At 43.3% G+C, this 20,431-nt stretch overlaps 1 protein-coding gene across 4 annotated transcripts in view; it reads right to left on the bottom strand.

Moving 5' to 3' along the window:
* The window catches only part of GRIP2 (glutamate receptor interacting protein 2), a 250,762-nt gene that overhangs the window by 224,261 nt on the left and 6,070 nt on the right, over positions 1-20,431 (bottom strand). The window contains exon 1 of one of the 4 annotated variants that reach the window (XM_064724556.1): positions 5,734-5,786. The exons of the other annotated variants lie outside the window; for them this stretch is intronic. The gene's annotated coding sequence lies outside the window, so the exon portion shown is untranslated. Of the gene's footprint in view, positions 1-5,733; positions 5,787-20,431 lie in introns of those variants that run through there. 4 annotated transcript variants of the gene reach the window in all.

The raw sequence follows: 20,431 nt of genomic DNA, 5'->3' as shown, positions 1-20,431 counted from the left end.
GCCAATGACTTTGCTCAGCTCACTAAGCCCTAGTGCCACTCTCCCACTGCTTTTGCAGGCATGACACAGCCGCCAAGAGAGATAACAAGGCACAATAAAGATTATGGGCTCCAGGCTAAAAGAAAAGGTTGATGACAGAGGAAAAAAAAGAGCCTGGAATCCCTTGGCAAGGTGGACCCCATGAAGGTATGATGCCCTTTGAAAAAGAAACTCCATCACAAATGTATCCAGCAGCAAAGGCAGTGCAAGAGTCCAATCTGGGTCCTCTGAGACCAAAAATGATTTCTGAAGTCCCTTAAAGACAAGGAACAGAAGCAGAGATAGTAAACTGTGAGTAACTTCCTTTTAGGGGCTCATGGGATCAGCCTTCAGTACCAGGGCATGAACAGCCCCACAAGTTCCTGCAGTCTTCTCTCTTTGTTTGTGGGCTTGTCACTGAGTGGCACATCTGCACATGGTACCTCAGCTCATTGAGAGAGGGCTCCCACTGGGAATGTTGGAAACAGAGCATGAAACTGTCATCAGAGGCTATTAATGTTTTCTTAATGTGGGAACTGAGCTAGAAACAGAGCAGGAAAATCAAAAGCTTGCATGGTCATAAATGGTGCCTCCCTTGCTCATCCTCTGCTACCCAGACTTTTGGGGACATTAGTAGAAGGGAGTGGAAGGAGAGGGATACTCCTTGTCTCTGCTGCTGTCACTGCAGTTAGCCCATGCAGTGCCAGCAGGGGTGGGGGAAAGGATGCTACAGCCTGCTCTGGCTGCTCTACCACCTGGTCCTGTCTTCTACCACTCAAAACCACAGAAATTCACGTTAGCACAGGATCTTTGCTCACTTAAATGGCAAGACTCCTTGCTGGTATTCAACAAGCAGAAGCAGCCCTTGGGCCATGGGACCTGGATGGTTTTTGGAAGATTACATCATTACGGACCACAGCCTCCAGTTTGAGGCCTAGGACAAGAAAAAGCAACGCATTTCCAGGCAAAAGTCAGTATTCAGAACGACTGAATTCATAGTGACCAACTTCATAATGACCACCTGAGCGGGTTATTATTCATCTAGGGCAGCAAGCAAGGTAGTGCCATTCTCCACCAGGCTGTGGGCACATGGTCAGCCAAGGAAGGGATGGCAGCAGTGGGGCAGAGCCATGAAGCTGAGCCATCAGAGATGGAGTTTATTGCAAATACAGGGCACAGCAAAGTTCTGCTGTGGGACAAGGATCAGAGGCAGAGATGGTAAACTGTGAGCAAACTCCTTGTAGGGGCTAATGGGAACACAAGATGGGATTTCCTGAACCCCCTCAGGGCTTGTCTTTATATAAAAGCTGCTTGCATTTAATTACAATCAGTTACATTAGCTACATCAGTCGATTTAATTAAATTGCAAGGACACTCATAAGTTGATTTAACTCTGCCTCAAATGGATTTAGCAAAAGTTGGCAAGAAACTAAATCAACATAAACCAAGATTAAATCAACTGAAGAGCATCCACACAGGATTTTGCAGCAATTTAGCAAAAACCGATTTGAAGCCCCGTTTTAAATGAAGCAGAGTATCTCAGGCACAGAGAAAGATGAACTGGGATGAAAGCAAAGTGTCTAGCACTCCAGCAGCCCTGTCTAATAGACTTGAGCCACGAGGAAAAAAACCAAAACCCTCCTCTTCCTCCACATCCTGGAGCTGGCAGGTTATTTTAATCCACATATGATTTACTTAATTCTGGATCTTCAGACAGGTTTGCCCATCAGAACTCAGCAAGCAGCTGCCATTTCTGGGCCAGGCACACAGGATGGAGGTCACAAACCATCCCCTATACTGCAGAAGGCTGAATGGAGAGAACACTGCTATTTGTTAAGACAATTTGAAAAGGCTGTGAATTTGTGAGCATAAAATCATCTACTTCAAATCAATTGCCAGCTCTGAACACACCATTTGTCTAATTGGTAGCTTTTAGCATTGCAATTTTCAGTACTAAAGGGGTCACACAGAGATGACAGATAAGACAGCCATGTGGCAGGCAAGTTGCACAGCACTGCTCAGTCCTGCAGCAGTGGCTCCAGGAGATGTGGTGAACTCTGCACAGCTTCAGCATGCACCTGAAACATCTTATTCTGTACCAAGAGCAGAGTGACAGGAGGGTAGAAATGCAGTTTTGTACATGGAAAAATCAAGTGGCCACTGAAGCACACTGCTCCATGCAGGCAGCACCAGGTGAGTTACCCCATTCCTGGCAGAAGACATCCCAGAGACACCCAGAAAGAGCAAAGCCCAGCAAAGACTCAAACACATCCACTTTCATTAAATTGCTTCTTTTCAGCTCCAGGTTTGCCAGGACTGACCCCTCCCAGCCAACACCAGTATCTTGCTTGCACTGCACTGGGTTATTTTTTTTTCACAGCTGCATTATAACTTGTCATCACAAACCAAGCACCTCCTCTGTGGGACCAGAATTGTCCTAACAGCTTTCCCAGCAAAGCAAGTGATTTATGATCAGCTTAATGACACTTTTTATGCTGCTGTAAAACTAGGATTACAGTTCAGTGACTAGTAGGAGTTAGAGTAAAGTAAAGCTGCCACAGTTTCCTTAGTGCTTTGATGACTATTATAGCAGTCATACGCTGAGAAATGATGAACCTGCCATAAAGTTTCAAGATCACTTTTTATTTCAGTGAGGAGACATTTCCAAACCCAAGCTCTCTAGAAGGGAAGAAAAAACTCACAGCCTGAGAGCAGCAGATCAGAAAATAATGAGTTTCCACACCACCTCAAACTACTCCAGCCAAAACCTGTCCCCAGATCACAAAAAGAGCAAAACCTCCTTGCACAAAAATCCCAGAAGCTGCAAAGCTTCTGGCTGTAAAGGGGGTCTCTCATCCCTGCAACGAAGACCATATGGTCTACTAAACCATCAGAAATCTGGTCCTGTTACAGCTTTGCAACTGGACAAATCTCTCCAGCTCCCCACATCCTACCTATAAGCTGCATCCCACTGCTTTGAAAAATGCGTTGGTAATAGGACACTGCAAAAATACTGGGAAGCAAGCAATGTTAGAAATTGGACCCAGCATACTGGGCAGACCCAATTCAGTTTAAACATAATGAATGCCTGAATTCCAGTATTTACACACATATTTATAGTAGAAGTCATGCTTTCATATTTATTTTTCCAAGGAGTTTTTTTATTTTATAATTTATGGTAAAACTAGTACCTAGAAATTCTGAAATTATTTTACCACTAAAATGTTATTTGTTCTTCCCCAGACTGGCTGTGTCTGTAATGTACACATTACACAGTAAATATGTACCATTTTGGTACACATTTACTGATACCTTTTCTTATTTATGTCTTTTTTGGGCTAGGTTGCCTGTCTGTTCTTTCTTTCACATCAGAAAAGCTTAATCATGTCATTAATTCTTCTTCCATCCTCTGAATACTCACTAATGCTGAAATACGTTTTCTGGTATGGATTGACCATCACCCACTGGTCCAAATAAGAGGTTGAACAGATGAACACAATATATATCTTGACATACCTAGATTAGCTATTTCAGATACCACCTACCATGGGTTGTTGTGTTTAACTCCCCCAGAAGCCTGATCTAGTAAAGCAAATCTCTCAGGAAATCCTGGCAAGCCACAACCAGGGACCAGACTGCTGCAATTAACAGCAATTCCATTCCTGCAGTGTCACCCAGGGGTCACACTCACAGTCACTGCAAAGGCACCCAACAGAGTGATGGGGCAGCCAGCACACGATCCAGGCATCTCCAGCATCCTCTTCTGTGTGGGCCTCGTGCCTGGCACCTTCCCAAGGGGCTTGATTTTTTCATGCCCTCCTTGTGCAATCAAGCCTTAAATATCAAACAGCAGCCTTCCTACCTCTTTCCCCAGGGGCTTATTTCGTTGTTTAAGCGTTCCTCCAGCACAAAATGCAAGGAGCTGTCAGCAGCACAGCTAATACAGTCATCACCCAAAAGCCAGCAGCCCTGTTCTGTGCAGATATTTGTATGTCATTAAATAATCGTCGACAGGATGTGAAGATGGCAAGGGACTGAGATTTGTGCAAAAAAAAAACTCCACCATACACCCCAAAAAAACTCAAAAGCGGGGAATTAATAATTAACAGTCATGAAAGCCCCAAGAGGTTCTCAAGCAAGGATTATTTTGTTGCAGCCTTCTGCAGGAGGTACCAGACAGCAATGAAAAACTGCTTCCAAGCCGTACTAAAGATGGCACCAGCACTGACTCTCCCTTCAAGGCTGCTGCCCCTTCAGAAGAGCAACAGGAAAGGATGACAAGGACTGGAGCCACCTGTAAAGACACTGCTTTTCCCAGTCAGCCAATATAGACTTTCATCAATCCATTTATCACAGACCAACTAAACAGGATACAGGAATGAGCTAAAGAAAAGCTCCTTGCTGCATTGTCATCCTGCCTGCAGCCATTACAGTGGGAATTATGCCTGGGGGATGCACTGTGTGCTTCCCCTAAGCAAATACAGAACATGGACATGTGCTAGATCTGTTCAGCCACAGTGTCATTTACAGCTTCCACCAGGTGCTAAACACTGGGGACTCCTATAACCGAAACCCATAAGCATGACTGTAGGGAAAGCTGTTAGAAAAAAAGGTTAAAATACAAGATAGGATAAAGAATAACTTTTCTTGTCCCAGAAAGTGAGCTGTTTTCCCAGCCTCCTCAAGAAGTGCCATCCATGTGCCCTTGGACAGGGCTGGCTCCTCTTCTGTCCAGGAGGCTCAGATCAATACCCAGGAATAGCACTGATCAATTTTTAAGAGGAATAACAGCCATCTCACCCCTTCACTAAACAGCTGCACACACATTATTTGCAGTTGCTGCCAAACCCCTGAAAGATTCACTAGGGACCACACTAATCAATTTTTATTTCTATTAAACTAATGCCTGCAGCATGCTGGAGGAAATAGGGGCAGAAGGGACTACCCTAAATGAAGATCTTTAAGAGCCAGCACAGCAGGGATTTACACCAGCTAGCTGGTCTTTTGAGTAGGCCAACAAAGATGAAAGAGGCAATCTGCCAGCCAGCCCAGACACTGCTCCAACGTGGGACACCAAATGTTTCCATCATTCCTTTCTCTCTGCCCTTAGCCACCAGCACAGGCCTTCTGCTTTGGAAGTGAGATCTCTGAGGACTTGATAAGTAAGGTTAAGATTTAATGGACTGACTGGCATATCTGAATCACTAATCACAACCTCCACTGAAGAACAACTCAAATTTCACTTTTATCCAAATCTCTAGTTCCATTCTCTCCTGCCTCAAAACCAGCAAAGGGGACTCCTGCACATTCTTTCTGCTTGCCTCTGACCTGAGCTGTAACTGTATTTCTCAACAGTTTAGGAGTTATACAATTCTTATTTGGGTAAGGAGGCAGGGCAGGGTGGTGCATTTTGGAGGCCAGAATAACTAAATCATCACATTTACAAAGCCAAATTATCAAACTGTAACCCTATTCCTAAAAGGTACTCCTGCATCTTTTCATCATAAGATAAAGCCAGCAGTTTGCATTTATTTTCTTGTATTCTTATCCAGATTTGGTCTTCTGTTGCCTCATTTCGGCAAGTCACAGTTTTGAAGCTCTAGAGAAAGTTATACAGCCTCTTTCAGGTCACAATGTCCATCAGAGGTTTGGGGCACCAATAAAGATAGCATAAGGTCTTAGCAGACAAGAAGCCATAAAAATGAAAAAACTCACCAGAAGAGGTCTTATTGCAGGGGTTCCATGCTGTTGTCTTCTTATCACAAAAGTTTCATTCCTTCTTGGTGTTTCTTGTGGGCAGCTTCTAAGAGCACTGGCTCCTTCTCCACAAAGCAGCCAACTGACTCCAGCTCCCTTCTCAACCAACCAATCAGCCCTTTTATAGCATCTTCTCATTACTTACACCTGTGGCCTGTTAAAGTCAGGCCTGTTCCCAATCTTTGCTAATTGGCCCAGCTGCAACTCCTTAGGGGTAAGATTACTTTCTACATTATCTTTATTTTCTTATATTCTATCCCCCTACAGAGGTCCATATCAACCTTGATAATAACAAAGTGATTCACATTAGGTACTCCAGCATCACCAAGCCAAGAGGAGAAGACAGGTGAGCTCTTAAGTCCACTGTGATCTGCCAGATCAGTGAGAATCTGGCCAGCACCTCTCTTGAGTCACAGTGGCTCTGGACAAGCAAAGGCTTGATCCCTGCAGGGTGGGCTGCTGTGCTCTTCTACTGACCTCAGGGATGACAAATGCTCCTGTGATGGGTTAGATGAGACTGTGGACAGGGAGGACTGAAACATTCACTGGAAGATGACACCAAGGAGGTGCCAGGGCGCAAAAGGGACAAATGCCCTGAGAAGTCTTTGCAACCCCACATCAAGAGAGACACATCGCACTGCTCAGTGTCCCAGCCAATTCAAACTGCCTCAAACTGTTATTCCCTCTTTTTACACCAAAATCTTCCTAGCATACTTTAGTAGTTTGCTGCAAAAGAACTCTCATAATGGGGAAAGTCTACTTCAAGGCTTTTAATGCTTAAATCTTGTTTCATTCCTTCCCCAAAACCAAAAAAAAAAAAGAAAACCAAAACCCAAGCAGCACCAACCTGAGAATTAAATGAGCTGTTGTTGAGCTGCTTGCAAAAATTTATTTTGCATTTCAGAGTTCATTTTAGTACTCAGGTGCTCCCCTGTTTGGTTTGCTTTTTGCAATGCAGTGATTTGTGCTGCTGGAAAATGTATCCACTGCAGAGGCAGCACTTGGAACAGTTGCAAGGTGCTTTACCTTTCCCTTTTCTCTTGGTTTTTTGGTTTGTTGGGGTTTTTTTGTTTGTTTTTTTGGATGGATTGCTGGTGCTTTGCCTGAAACAGCCTCCACATATAGATAACACAAAATGACAGCTTCCAGAGGCTCACTGCTGCATGTGTTCAGGATGGAGGTAAGGGGAGTTAGGGATTCACAGAACAAAGGTACATAACTGACCTCCATCCCTCCACCAGGTTCAGCTTCTGAGTCTCTCTCTGCCCAGGAGCTCTCACAAGTACTTTGCCCTTAAGTCCATCTGTCAGTCTTTCTCCTCCAGAAGCACTTCAGCATTACTCCTCCAGATGTCTTGGGGTTTCCCTCATTACTCACTGACAATGGCATTTTGCCTAGTGCAGCTTCTGGTCCTGACCAAGAAGATCAGCACCAGCATTTCTGCTCATCTCGTTTGCTGTGGTCTCTCCTCCTTCTCCAGCACTGATATTTATCCCTCTCACACAAATATTTGCAGGTAAGCACTGTCATTCTGCAATTGTGAGTTTTTCAGTGGTGACTCCTTCTGCAGGCTAGAGAAACTCAGGACATCTCAGCCCACAGCCATGCTGCCATTTGAGCAGCAGCTGAATGCAGAGAGATCTGTAGCAGCAATGGCATTCCAGGGTGTAGGTGGTTAAAACAGAGATACATTTATGCTTGTCGTGTCCCTTGGGATAAAGATTGTGATGGCAGCCATCACTGTTGGCAGAGACAGAGGATTTCAGGATTTCAACAGAAATCTGGCAGTACTCACACAGGTAATGCACTGCCCACACCAGCACTGCACCACTGGGAGAAGCTGGCAGGTAACACTTATGCTGCTCACAGAAGTGCTTTAATGTGGCCATTATATATAGTTTTATATATACCCCACCATCAGTTATTGAGAGAGGGAAAAGCAGCAGACTCCCAGAGGACTCAGTAGGCTGGGAAGAAGGAACAGGTCTGTTCAGCTCCACATGTAAAAATGCAAGACTACAGCCTGAATAGTGCAATTCTTTAGGCTCTAAAAGACTTACACCAGAAGACCCGGCAAAAATTCCTTGTTCCATACCAGATTTGTATTCCAGGGGGTTTAGAGATGTGGAAACTCTCTGTCCACAGTGGAGCCCTGGGCGAGCCCTCATCCTCTCCTCCAGAAGCATTGCTTCCCCTGCCCTGCTTCAGCTCCACACATACCACAAGCTCTCTAAACTAATTTGAGAGCCTGTAACAACCAGACAGTGAAAATTAAAGAGAAAAGGAGTTTTACTAACATTGGAAAGAGCTGATAAAGCAGATAGTCCTAGCTTGTTATAGGAGCTTCTTGTAGCAGCTGGAATAATCCTGGAGAATGGGAATTCAAAAGAAGATGGGGGAGAAGCTGGAGAGGCCTTGCAGAAACACTTGGCAGATCCACACCAGCACCCTCTGTCCACAGGGATGACCACACAAAAGAGAGCAAGGTGCCCTGCACTGCTTGCACCTCCACTGGCCTCCATCTAATCACACTGCTGCCAATAATTTTGGCACTGGTGACTGTAAGATTACGCCTACATCAGGCACAGCAGACAAGGAGACAGTCCTTCATTCAAGTGACAGCTGCTTCTGCAAACACAGATGTCTGCAGGCAAGATTTTAAAACACACATCTACATATAGAGAGAAACCCAACCCTACAAATAACCACAAACACATAACATCAATTCCTCCTTCCAGCCATGCAACACTTGGATGCCTCAGAAAAGCTGTCCTCACATAGTTCAGTCACTATCAGGGCAGGTATTCCTTGGGTACTTCGGATTTTGTACCAACCACATACAGAAATTACTCCTGGAAAAACCATGTTGGCACTTTTATAAGGAAGGTATTTTTGTAAAGAAAGATTCCCCCCCCCCTCCCCCCAAGGAAAAAGAAAAGCACACTAAATCTTTGATTTCTATTTAATAACAAAAAAACCCTGAAATTTCTCACATCAAAATTCATTTTACACAGACAGCTTCATATCCATATGCAGCAGAATAGTACACACAAGTTCGGCAAGCAAGAGTTAGGATTTAATGTTTTCCTGACAAGACAGATAGATGGGGCAAGAGGGGAAGTGGCTCAATTATATTTATATCATCACAGGTTGAAAAACAACAGTAAGAAAAATGACCATCAAACAAAGAGGAAAAATGGCAAGTTGCTCTCACAACTGGATTTGGGGATATGTCCTATTTTACAATATGTTAAACTTCTGGGGGGGAAAAAGATAAACCAAAACACACAAAAAATAACCAAACAAAAGAGCCACCAAAAACCAACATCAACCTAAAAAAAAAACCCACACACACCAAAGACAAGTGTTTAAATTCCAGCTTCAGATGAGTACTTGGTCCCTGTGGAACTGTAAACATGGAAAATAATCACAGAACATCCCGAAGAAGAGTGGAAAAGAAGGCATAGATAGCTCAGGTCTAAATTTACACCTTTAAAGGATAAGTACATTTTCAAAACACATTACTAAGTAAATCCAGTTTCAGTAACTTTCTTCTCTCCATGGCTGCATTGCCAAGCAGCACAGAAGTGATTTCTCCCTCCATCCCCCTTTTTCCTAAATAAAAGAATTTCTAATTTATACAAAGAACAAAAGCAGTCTTCACGTATCCTCCATACCTTACTTTTCCTATAAAGTCATGGAAATCAGTATTTTCCTGAGGATGTCTCAAGAGATCAAGCCCATGCTCTCCTCACCAGTGTTTTTGCAACATCTTTCAATTTGCTGCCATCTTAAAAATTTAATGAGCATATTCTCTTTCTCTTCAGGAAGTTATTAAAAGAAGGGTTGACTTTTACCAGACCCTCAAAAGATGCCAGGGGTTTGTGGATAGTGACAATTCATCACTGCCCAAGTAACACAAGAACATTTTTCCAGCCGCCACATCATAGCTTCAACCAGTCTGTCTTTCTACAGCTCATCTTCCCTAATTCTTCAAAGGAAGTTAAAGACATTAACACAAGAACCAGCTCATGCTGACTGAGGCTGTTTCTGGTAATTTATAATCCCAGTTCTGCTCCTAGCAAATTGGCCAATATTTAATATACAACCTTATCTGAGCACCTCCACAGCAGAGCTTCATAAAAACACTGAGAGATAACAATCATTGAATTTTGAAAACATAAATTACAGACCTATAATGGAAGGTTTAAGACTCCAATTCCCTTGGAGAAGAAGAGAAGCTATAAATTCAATGAAATAAAATCTGCAGAAGAATACCTCTGTGCAAGACTTGACTTCATATACCCAGAATAAATTTCCATTTAAGACAGGGGGAGATCTGTTTACTTTCCTGAAAAATGGATGCTACAGAATAAATCTATCTAGAGCCTGATCTATTATTTCTTCATATATCTTACTGGATGGAAGAAGACTATAATTAGAATTAGTTGTAAGTCCAAGATATAAAACACAAACACACTAGAAGTTGCCCCACAGACTTTTTGCTAAGAGCATGGGTAACAACTCCACAAGTTGTTGGCAAACAAATACAAAGCTCCAGATTCCTTGGGACTACTTAGCTAAATTCTATTAAAAGTCTTTTTCTCCATTTCTACCTGGGCCTCTAAAGCCAAAGGCTGCAAAGCCAAATCTCCATGGCCCATGTAGAAACTCATTGCCTTGAAATGCATGTAGTTTTAAAGCCACTAAATAGTTCAAACTGCCAGCATTTGAAAAGAAAAAGTCATTATTTTATAGTGATCAGAGGTGTCCGAGGTGCTTCAGAGAATACAAAGAAAGGCACAATCCCTGTGGACCTTACAATCCAATTAACTTAATTAACCATGCTATTCCCCTAGTTCCTGGTACTCTGTAAATCAATGAAATAAGACTTAATAGCAAAGTACATCACTAGCAGCTTTATTGATCATATCTGCACACAACACTGACTGAACTCCCAAAGTCAAGGCTTGGCACAAAGCAGAGAAGATATTTCAGCACCAGACTTCCACTTCATTAAACCAAAGCCCTGTGCAGGTACCAGAGACAGGAAAGAACTGGCATTTAAATAGTGAGAGAGCAAGTAACCATGGGCTCTCTGTTGGTCTACAATGCAAGAAGCAAAAAAAAACCCATTTAAGTATTATTAAATTTTAAAATTAAAATTTTACATTTTGTCCATCACCTCTCAAAGATGAATCCCAGAGTATTTTACAAAGGAGGCTAGACCTCAGATCTGCACATCTCCTGTGGCAGCCTAAAGCCCAGAACAAGCAAGCAGCTCCTCAGCCTGGGCAGGCACAAGTTTGCCAAGAGGAAATTTTGCAGGTAAATTCCCTGCTGTTCAAGTCAGATATGCCCAGGCAAGGGCATCTCTAATGGCAGAGGTGCTTTACAGCAGCTCCAACTGCTCCAGCTATCCAGCACTGCCACATCTCAGCAACAGCATAGCACCCTTTCCTTGTCTGTAACAATTACAGCAGGACTAATAAGGATTAGACTTAAATTTCAAGTACACTCACAAGAAGTTGTTGGTTTTTTATATACAAGGTGTGCTGCTTCTTCATCCATAAAAAAAAATGAGCCAAACAGCAGCCACACACAGTGTAGAGCAACAGCAGGCACAAGGAGAACCTTGAATCCCCTTTTACCAGCTCTGGTCCAGGATGATCTACTACCAGATCCTAATGGCACTGAGGAGGTTGTTCATTTTCAAATAGGTCAGAGACTCATCATTTTAACTCACTTCTCTCTGCTAAAAATCAATGAGCTCCTGAAACAGGATTATCCTGGATGATTTGTTCTTTAACATCTCACTTGCAGGGAAAGTAGACCCAGAGGTCCCTCCCAGTGCTGGGTCACCACAGCCAGCCAGGAAGATGGACTTGTTCTCTTGGTTGGAAACAAACACCTCCTGGGAAGAGGACACCTTTCCACAAGGATTTTTTGTAGAGGGTGGATAGATTTTTGTCTGTCTTCTCATGCAGTGACATGTGAATATTATACACTAGAGAGCTGCACTTCCCAATGCCTCCATCCAGTCATGGCACCAGTGTACCTCCATCTTCTTGCTTACTCTGCTGCATAAATAAGTTTTCCTACTCCCCCTATCCATCCCCAAATTGCTGTTTTTCATTCAAATTTTTATGAATAAAAAAGAGGGAAACACATTTTAAAAAAATTTCTTCATGGACCTCTACTCTGTTACTCACAAAATGCTCCCCTAAACACCATCAGCAATACTCCCACAGCACAAATCAAAGTTTGAGTGTTGTCTGATAAGGTCTATTTAACTCTGACTTGTGAGCCTGACTAACTCATTGTGTCAAAATGAGTTAAATAGGTCACCAGTGGCTAACCCACCCAGCTGGTTAGTGGCAGGCTGAGGAGGTGACAGGTAGATGGGAGTCACACACTAACTGTCACACTGGCTCAGAGCAGTGACTCATCCCAGGAAATCTGCTGGGCTTCAGCAGGAAACTAAATGAGAAAAGCTGTAGATGGGGAAGAGTTTGCAGTGGAGTACAGTGCTCTGACATGAGTTTGAAAAGCTGTCACAACTTTAGGGGTGTCTTCCTGGCCGTCACTTACTTGGTGTTCAAGTTCAACAGGTCAAATGCTGGACTAGCCCACTGTATAGGGCCACAGCTAATAAAAATATTACATTATCCTACCATACTGAGGGGCTGTGAAAAGCCTCTAGAGCCAATTCACTCTAGAGTTAGAGTCACATTAAAAAACTTGCACATGGTCATATACACAGGGAATTCCTCAGCTGTTTTGGAACTGCAGAGGCCTCACCCACTGCCATCGTCACCTGCTCCTCCAGTGCAGGGCTGCTCTGTCAGTGGTTTTGCTTTACACAGTGCTGATCAGGCCTCCCCTTTCTCCATGGGGGCTTTGCCAGCATGTCCATCGCACCTGAGCATGGGGGATCTGCCTGCAGAGCAATTCAGCACTGCTCTCCCTGCACACTGCTGAGCAGCACTTCCAGCCTACAGCCAGCTGTGCTGGAGCTGCATTTCTATGAGAAGCTCACAGCTGCAGAGGGAGATAACAGAGAAACAAGCCCCTTCCTCACTCTGCACTCCTCCAGTCCCTGTCCCTCACTCCCACCTCTGTGCCCTCCACCACAGCATTGAAACCAAGAATTACCATCACAGCTTGCAATTAAAAACCATAGTGTGAATTTGCACAAAAGAGAAGCACAGAAAAACAGCACCCCAAGGACTTAAATCTCACTAAGTGTGTCAGCAGCAAGACAACGAAGATTCCTGCCTGCCCTTCGCCCCTGGAGACAAGCAGCTGCTCCAAGCAACAGCAGGGAAGCAGATGGGTGGCAGAGGACAGCGCTCCCTGGCCAAAAGCCACTCTCCCTGTTAATTATTCAGAGACAGAAACTGGATGGCATTCACTGCAGTACTGCCTGTCACTGAACCTCCCCAGGCTGTAGTGACCCTTGGCAGGGGCAGCCCCAAGGAGCAGGGCAGGCCCAGCTGCCACAGCAGCACAGGGCTCACCAGAGAGCAAGCCTGGCTCTGGGAGCCACAGGCACATGGGGCTGTACAGCTCATCCCCAGGCAAGCACACCCTACAGCCAGCAAGCCCTGGAGAAACCAGCACCCCAGCCTGGTCTGCACATGTTTTGCTTTCTGATCCCCTCACCCACTTACTAACAAGTCCCTGTATAAGCGCAGTAACAGTGAAGGAATTATATTAAAGTAGGACAGGATACACCAAAAAGCCAATTACAGTGGATATTCCAAGAAAACAACCCAGGAGCCTTCTCTAGACATGGCCAAATAGCCTTGGCAGGTGGTGGGTGGAGGAAAAGCAGAATAAATACAATTACAGAAGCAAGACAGTTCAGCTTTCTGTTCCATGTGAAATGCAGTCTCCAGAGGCTGAGGAGGCAGCATGACTGACTAGAGCAAATTCTGAAATTCCTCAAAGGCAGGTTGCCTAGATGTGCAGCCAGAGCCAGGCTGACAGAAATGCTGCTAACAGCACTGAATTTGCTAGAGGATTATCACTTGGTGTAACGGATGGAAACTAGATTAGATAGCTGGTAAACTCACAGCACAGTTCATTACTGTACAGGGAAAATTTTATCCACATAAACAGAACTTCTTGCTCTGTCCAGCTCTATGCTGCAATAGATTTGCAACCCTGTGCCAGAAAGATGTTTTCTACCTCATTTTTGTTCAAATATTTGGCACAATTGGTATCATTATGAATATGAAGATATTAAGCAGAGGAAGACAGCCATGAAGTTACACTTAATAACTGCACTTCCATATTTGTTTTGTTCTGAGCATCAAAACCTTTTAACATGTAGTCATTACCTATGTTCTGCAGACACAAAGACTGGGGCATGCAGAGGTTTTCAGAGTGGCACAGAACCCCTCAGTCCCACTAATCTCAAATGAGAAAAATACCCCATCACTCTGAGAAACTAAATTATAAAATTATTTTGCTGCAAGCCCTGTGCTCAGTCAGGAACACAGGCACAGGACCAAAGGGCCTGTGGCTCAATCCCCAATACCAACCAACCCATCAGTAAGTCCCAGCCACACTGGAATTGCTGCAGTTACCACTGGGCTGCAGCCTGATCTGTAGGGGAGCAAGGCAGCTATTTCATGCAGCCAGCTGCTTCTGCACAAGGTGTTTGGGTAGGGTGCAAAGGACACAAAGTCTGTGAAAGATTCTGGAGTAGCAAAGCATGGCCAGTGAGCTGGAGCATGCTCACAGCATCAATATCTCATCTAAATGCCTGCCATGGGATTTGCAGCACGCCTGAACTTTGCTTTTGTTTGAAACAACCTGGAGGCAGCACACCAGGCTCAGCTCTCTGCGGGGACAGGGCCCAAGAATTTTACCTGCAGCCACCTTCCAGCTGAGAAGGAACCTCCACAACATTAAGGAGAGAACCAGAGATGGAGGAAGGCTGAAAAGATGATGTTCCCAAGAGGAAGAAGACTGAGACCGCACCACCCCACCTCACACAGACCTACCTGCCCTCTAACCTCAAAGGGGAAGTTTGTGAGGGTGTTTTGACAGACATGACTGCATGTACAGTATTGAGATTGACCACCTCCTATTTCAAGATGAAAGAACACAAAAGAACATTTAATCTAGAAACAAAATATTCATTCCCAACTGTACCCTCTGCTCAGGATTAACACATAGCCCTGAGACAAGCTGCTATGAATACTAACATATCCTCCCAACTCTTCACTAAATTCATCCCACTCTGACAGCCCCAGGGAATTTCTGACTTCCAATAATCAGAAGCCATGCATCTGGGCAAGATAGTTTTAATGAGGAAGCCCCCACTCCTGGAATCATCATCATTTCCTGAACACACATAGAAAAACTGAACCAGAAAAGCACATTGGTACCAAGTAAGAAGAGAGCAACTTAGCATCACTAATTTCTGCAAAACTGTCACACTACCTGACAGTTTGCCTTATTATCTTATTTTTCTCCTTGTTTCTTTGCATCTCATTTGTTGCTAAATCTCCAAGGCCTCTGCTGCAAGGGGATGCAAATGAAGACAAGCCCTCCACTCCCAACCCTACAGTCTATTCCGTGCTCCTGTGGTTACAGCTGTCATCAAACTGGGACCAAAGATAAGACTGGAGTCTTCTGTGCACAGACTCTGTACATTCAGCTCAACTTTGCATTGAGAACAAAGAAGGAATTTTTAATTTTTTATAAATAAAAGACAGAAGGAAAAAAAATCCAGGGGCTAATCTCAGCCTCATCCCATGGGACCCAAGTGAGATCTCTCAGGCTTTATGTAAGTAGCAGCTCCCCTCTTGGGCTGTATGAGGCAATACTCAAATGTGAGCTGGGACTTTTATTTCTTTGTACAGATGAATGAAATGTCACCAGGATGACTAACAGTATCACGTGTACAAGAAAAGGCAAAAACACCTGTAATCCAAATAAATACCTTGAAAAGCCTCTGACTGGCAACAAAGCAGCAGCCAATGTTAATATAATTGCCAAAACAAAAGCTCTCTAGTGCTTTGTTCACTGTGGAAATGAAGTCATTAAGCAAAAAATTGTCTTACTTTATAGACAACTTGAAGAATGTAACATTGAATTTATTTTGTGGCCTCAGCAAGAGGTCTCTACTCATCAAGACACAGAAGCTTAGCTGGCAGGGTCACTGACACCTCCACTTAATGCAGATAAGACATGGATCTAACCCCATCCTAATGCACTGCATTTCCTTGAGCTCAAATACCATGATAACCCTTCTCCTTAAATGCTGAGTGGTCTTGATGCCATATACCTGGAGCTGTCAGAGGAAAAGGTTTGAACTAATTTCCCAGTGGAAAGCAGCTCTCCCAACACTCTCAGTGAAATCAGCAAATTTTGCTGAAGCCAGAAAATAGTTTTGGCTGAAAAGTGAAAGCCAGTAATTACTAGATGCCAAGTTCATCTAACATTAATGAGGGGGAGAGTCAGTAACAGGGAAATCACCATAATTGCTAAAACAAATAAATTTCACAAACTTATTTGAATCCCTTTATTTTCTAAAGACAGAGGAGGAGGAAAATCGGAGAAAATAAAAAGGTAATTCATTCTTTTGACAAAACAAGCAGACAAAAATTCTATTCCAATTTTAAATGAAAAGTTTCACTACATTTTTCTCTCAATGAACAGAGCACAGAACAAGACCAAGAATAACTGGACAAAACGCAGACCCTTCCAAGAGGGAATGTTCCATTCCACTGTGTGGTTCACCCAGACCAAGCACTGCAGAAGAGATGCTCCCATTTCCAACAGAGACCATCAGCATGGGATTTATTTTCTCAATCAAATGTTGCCCATGTTCCACTCCCAGTTACACCAGTGTCAATACACAGTAGCTATACTTCTTTCAGGAATACAAACAGACATTTAGATGGTATAACTGTCTTTGGCACAAGACATGAATGCAGGAGCAGTTCCCATACACATGGAATCATCACTAACATTCACTTGTGGCCTTTAAAGAGACCATCATGGGGAAAAAGTTTTCCCCTTCCTCTAGAAAAGAGATTTTTCTCTAGAAGATCTAAGCATTCTGCACATAGATCACTGCTCTGAATGTCAAGGGTTAGGTCTGACTTTTAAAAGAAATGGCTCCATTTAGGTGATGCAGAGCTCTAGAAATGCCTGGTTCACTGTCTTGGGGCTCGTCTACAAAGAGGCAAATTCAGTAGAGCTCTACCCCTATAATTATTCTACTATATTTACACCTTTAAGTTAATTTCATTTTCAAAACAAATACTTTTATTCTGTTATAATGAAGTCTAATAATTAACAAAACAGTCAGTAAAATGGGACACTTGTAGGAAGGCCTACACAGTCTTAGCCATAGAAAGAGAACCTGGCACAGAGCTCATGCCCTGGTGGACAGCCTTTTTTTGCCTACCACCAAGCAGCTCTGCCACTTGTGTCTACTTAGAAGAGACAAATAAATGAAAAAAGGGCACAGTAAATAGTTCACCTCAGACTGGTCACACACCCTTATTTAACCTGAGCAATCTTCCTCTCAGTGCAACCCCGAGCATCAGAGGATCTCTGGGTCAGTCACTGCAATCACAGCTCTGGAACAGTTTCAAACACCACTTTCATTTCTTGGGAATTTCCCACGTGTTTTCCCACTACATTTGGCGTGAGTCCATAGAAACACCAACAGGTTTGGAGAACATCAAGCATGGCCTGATTCCAGACAGATCTGGCAATTCCTCTCACGCTGAAATTTTCCTGGCTACCACAATTCATGGTTTCCATCAAGGTCTTCAGCATCCTGAAAGGTTTCTCCCCACACTTTCCAATCTTGGCAGCTCTAAAGGAAAAGCATGCCAAACCACTGCAGCTGATGCTTTTGTCAGCACTGAGCATCATCACTCAATATTGCTAATAAAACTTCTTCACAAGAATCCCCACAGAGTACTAACATAAACAAGAGAGCAGAAGCCACAGTGTCCCTTCAGTTTCATAGAGCCAAAGCCTGCAGATATAAGAGCACATTCATGTTGAAAAATCTGGTAGATCACTTCAAAAAGCAAAATAATGATTAATCTCTGTCTTAAATCAAATCTCAATGAAGCTTTGGAGTCATTCCATAAAACCTTTGTGGCTTCACCCCCAGGTTGTGCAGGACTTCTCAATCAGAGTTACATTTTCAGACTGCTGAAGTATGGGATCAAAAGCAGCAGCCCAAAGTCAGAGCAGTGTGACAGCAGCAAAGAGGGGAGCAGTGAGCACAGTGCTCGGGTGCACTGAGTTATTACTCACTCAATGGGTGCCAAATCCCCATCAGCATATTAATGAGTGAAAAAAGACCCCATCAAAGTCTAGCAGGATTTGCTCAGCTGTTCCATCAGGTTGATAAGTGAGCATTATCCCTTAAGCATTACCACCACAGCCTTCATGCAATCCTAATTCCTCACCACACTTCACTGGAGGGTCAGAACCTCTATTTTTACATTTGGTTTCAAAGCAGTAGCCTGTATAATGAGTATTGCCTACAAACAGCAGCCCATAAATTCCTGAGCTCCGTGTGAGCAAGACCTCATCTCTGACAAAGCCTGGACACACTGTAAAGCAGAAGTGTCACATGCAGAAATACATTAAATACACCACATACAGTGGACAGATGTAACAGCCCTTCAGCTGTACCATTTCAACTGCACACTACTTAAGTGACAGCTACACAGCCAAATTTCTTTACTGATCATTAAGTGCCAGTATAATAGATCATGTCATTGTAGGTTTGGACAAAAGGACTCTGTAAAGCAATGTATTAAAATGGAATAGACTCAACGTGGCACTGAAAGATGGTCCTAAGACAACCTGATAACAACAAAAAAACCTTTCCACATGACTGAATTATTTCTGATATGGTAAGCACAAGAAAAACCACGATATTTTAAATAGCAGAATAGTTCAACTGATTTAAAGTTATGCACACTATACCATTTGCAAGATCAAAATGTTTATGGGTACACGAACAAAAGAAAATTCACATCATTTTTAGCAGTTATTCTATTTTAGTTATTCTACACATCACATGCGTATCACAAAAAACATGGAATCCATTGAAAGATCTAATTTTCTGCTAATCATGCAACCCAGCAGATTTCCATCTTAGTGGGATGTTTCACCCTGATGCATGTGAATAAGTAAAGAAGAATCCCATTTCTAGTCATGGACAGAGTTTCAGAGCTATTGAGCAAAACATCCCAGTACATTGTTCTGAGGAACTGAATAAAAACCTGATGTCCATAGCCCAGCTGTTATAAGCCTCCTTAAAACAGACTGTTGAGATATTTTTACCTTCCTATTATAAAAATTTAAATAGCTCTGCCAAAACCATGAAAATCCACCCCCTTGCTAAATTTTCCCCAGGGTCCCACTCCTGCCAAACTGTACCTGCAGCAAGACAGGGCAGCCAAGAAAGGGAGATCTTCCAATGGATTTTTACTTTGTTGCCCTCATCCTGCAAATCAACCTGCACCATGAAAGATTTTCCTTTCCATGCACCACAGGACACCTCTGCCCACGGCTGCACAGCAGCAAAATGCCCCTATGTGCTCCTACAGCTGTTTCCAAGGTAACGAGCACAGAGCTGTATACAAGGGAAAGAAGCAAACAGCAGCAACATAACCCTGCTATATTGTCACTTTTTGAAGCAGGTCTGACTTGTCTCTTTCCCCTTCCCCTCCTTGCTACCTGCCTCATGACTCAAGCAAGGGTTAGATAACTCACTTCACATTTTATAATCTCATTACCTCAGTCTTTCATAAGGTTCAGTTTTGATTTTTTTTATTTCTATAAGTAGTCATATTGGGGTTTTAAAGGTGAGAGTCAAATTTTCTGCTTTTACTCAAAATACACCATCTGGGAGAGGAAGGGCAATTGTATCAACAACCTAAATTTACACTGAAACTCTGTATTTCCTCCCCCTAAAAGCAGAAAAACGTCTCAGGTTAAGCAAAGGGTGTCTGCCCACAACCGTGGCCGCCCATCTTACACAAGTCTCATCCATCTAGCTAACACTGTGTTTCACCAGTTTGGATAAAAGTATCTCCACTTCTCAGTCTGCAGATACAGTTTATCCTTTCTAGACACACAGTTTCCACATTTCACTCAGATGTGCCAAAAACAGAGACTTTCCCACCTGCCCACGTACATTTTTGCTACCAAAGCAGAAATTAGCCTGTGCTGCTTCGGCTACTGAAAACCTTGGAGCAGCAAGAATGCAATTCAAATCCAGTCCTCACAAAAAGGACAGCAACAGGATGGGTGGAAACTGGGATGGAAAACGTTCTGGCTTGGCCAGCTAGTTCTCATCATTGCCTCAAGAGGATGTGTTATCAGGGAAAGAAACCAGCAGAAGACCTGGCACAAAGCTCTGCACACACAGTGAGGGACAGAAAGCCAGACCATATGCTTTAACCTCTTCTTTCAGGCCTGAGACTACCCCACAGTAAGGCAGAGAGGAGCTGATGAACCCCATGATTTTGGAGTAATAGGTCTGTTATTAATGCAGGCTGGAGCAAACACATTTTCCACCAAATATTTCTAAGTCATTGACATCAATTTTTTTTCTTTGCACAAAACATAATAAGCAGTAGAATATCCCATCCCT

Source organism: Zonotrichia leucophrys, chromosome 12 (assembly GCF_028769735.1).
Source record: "Zonotrichia leucophrys gambelii isolate GWCS_2022_RI chromosome 12, RI_Zleu_2.0, whole genome shotgun sequence".
Classification (NCBI taxonomy): Eukaryota; Metazoa; Chordata; class Aves; order Passeriformes; family Passerellidae; genus Zonotrichia; species Zonotrichia leucophrys.
This window is presented reverse-complemented; position numbering and strand designations above follow the sequence as displayed.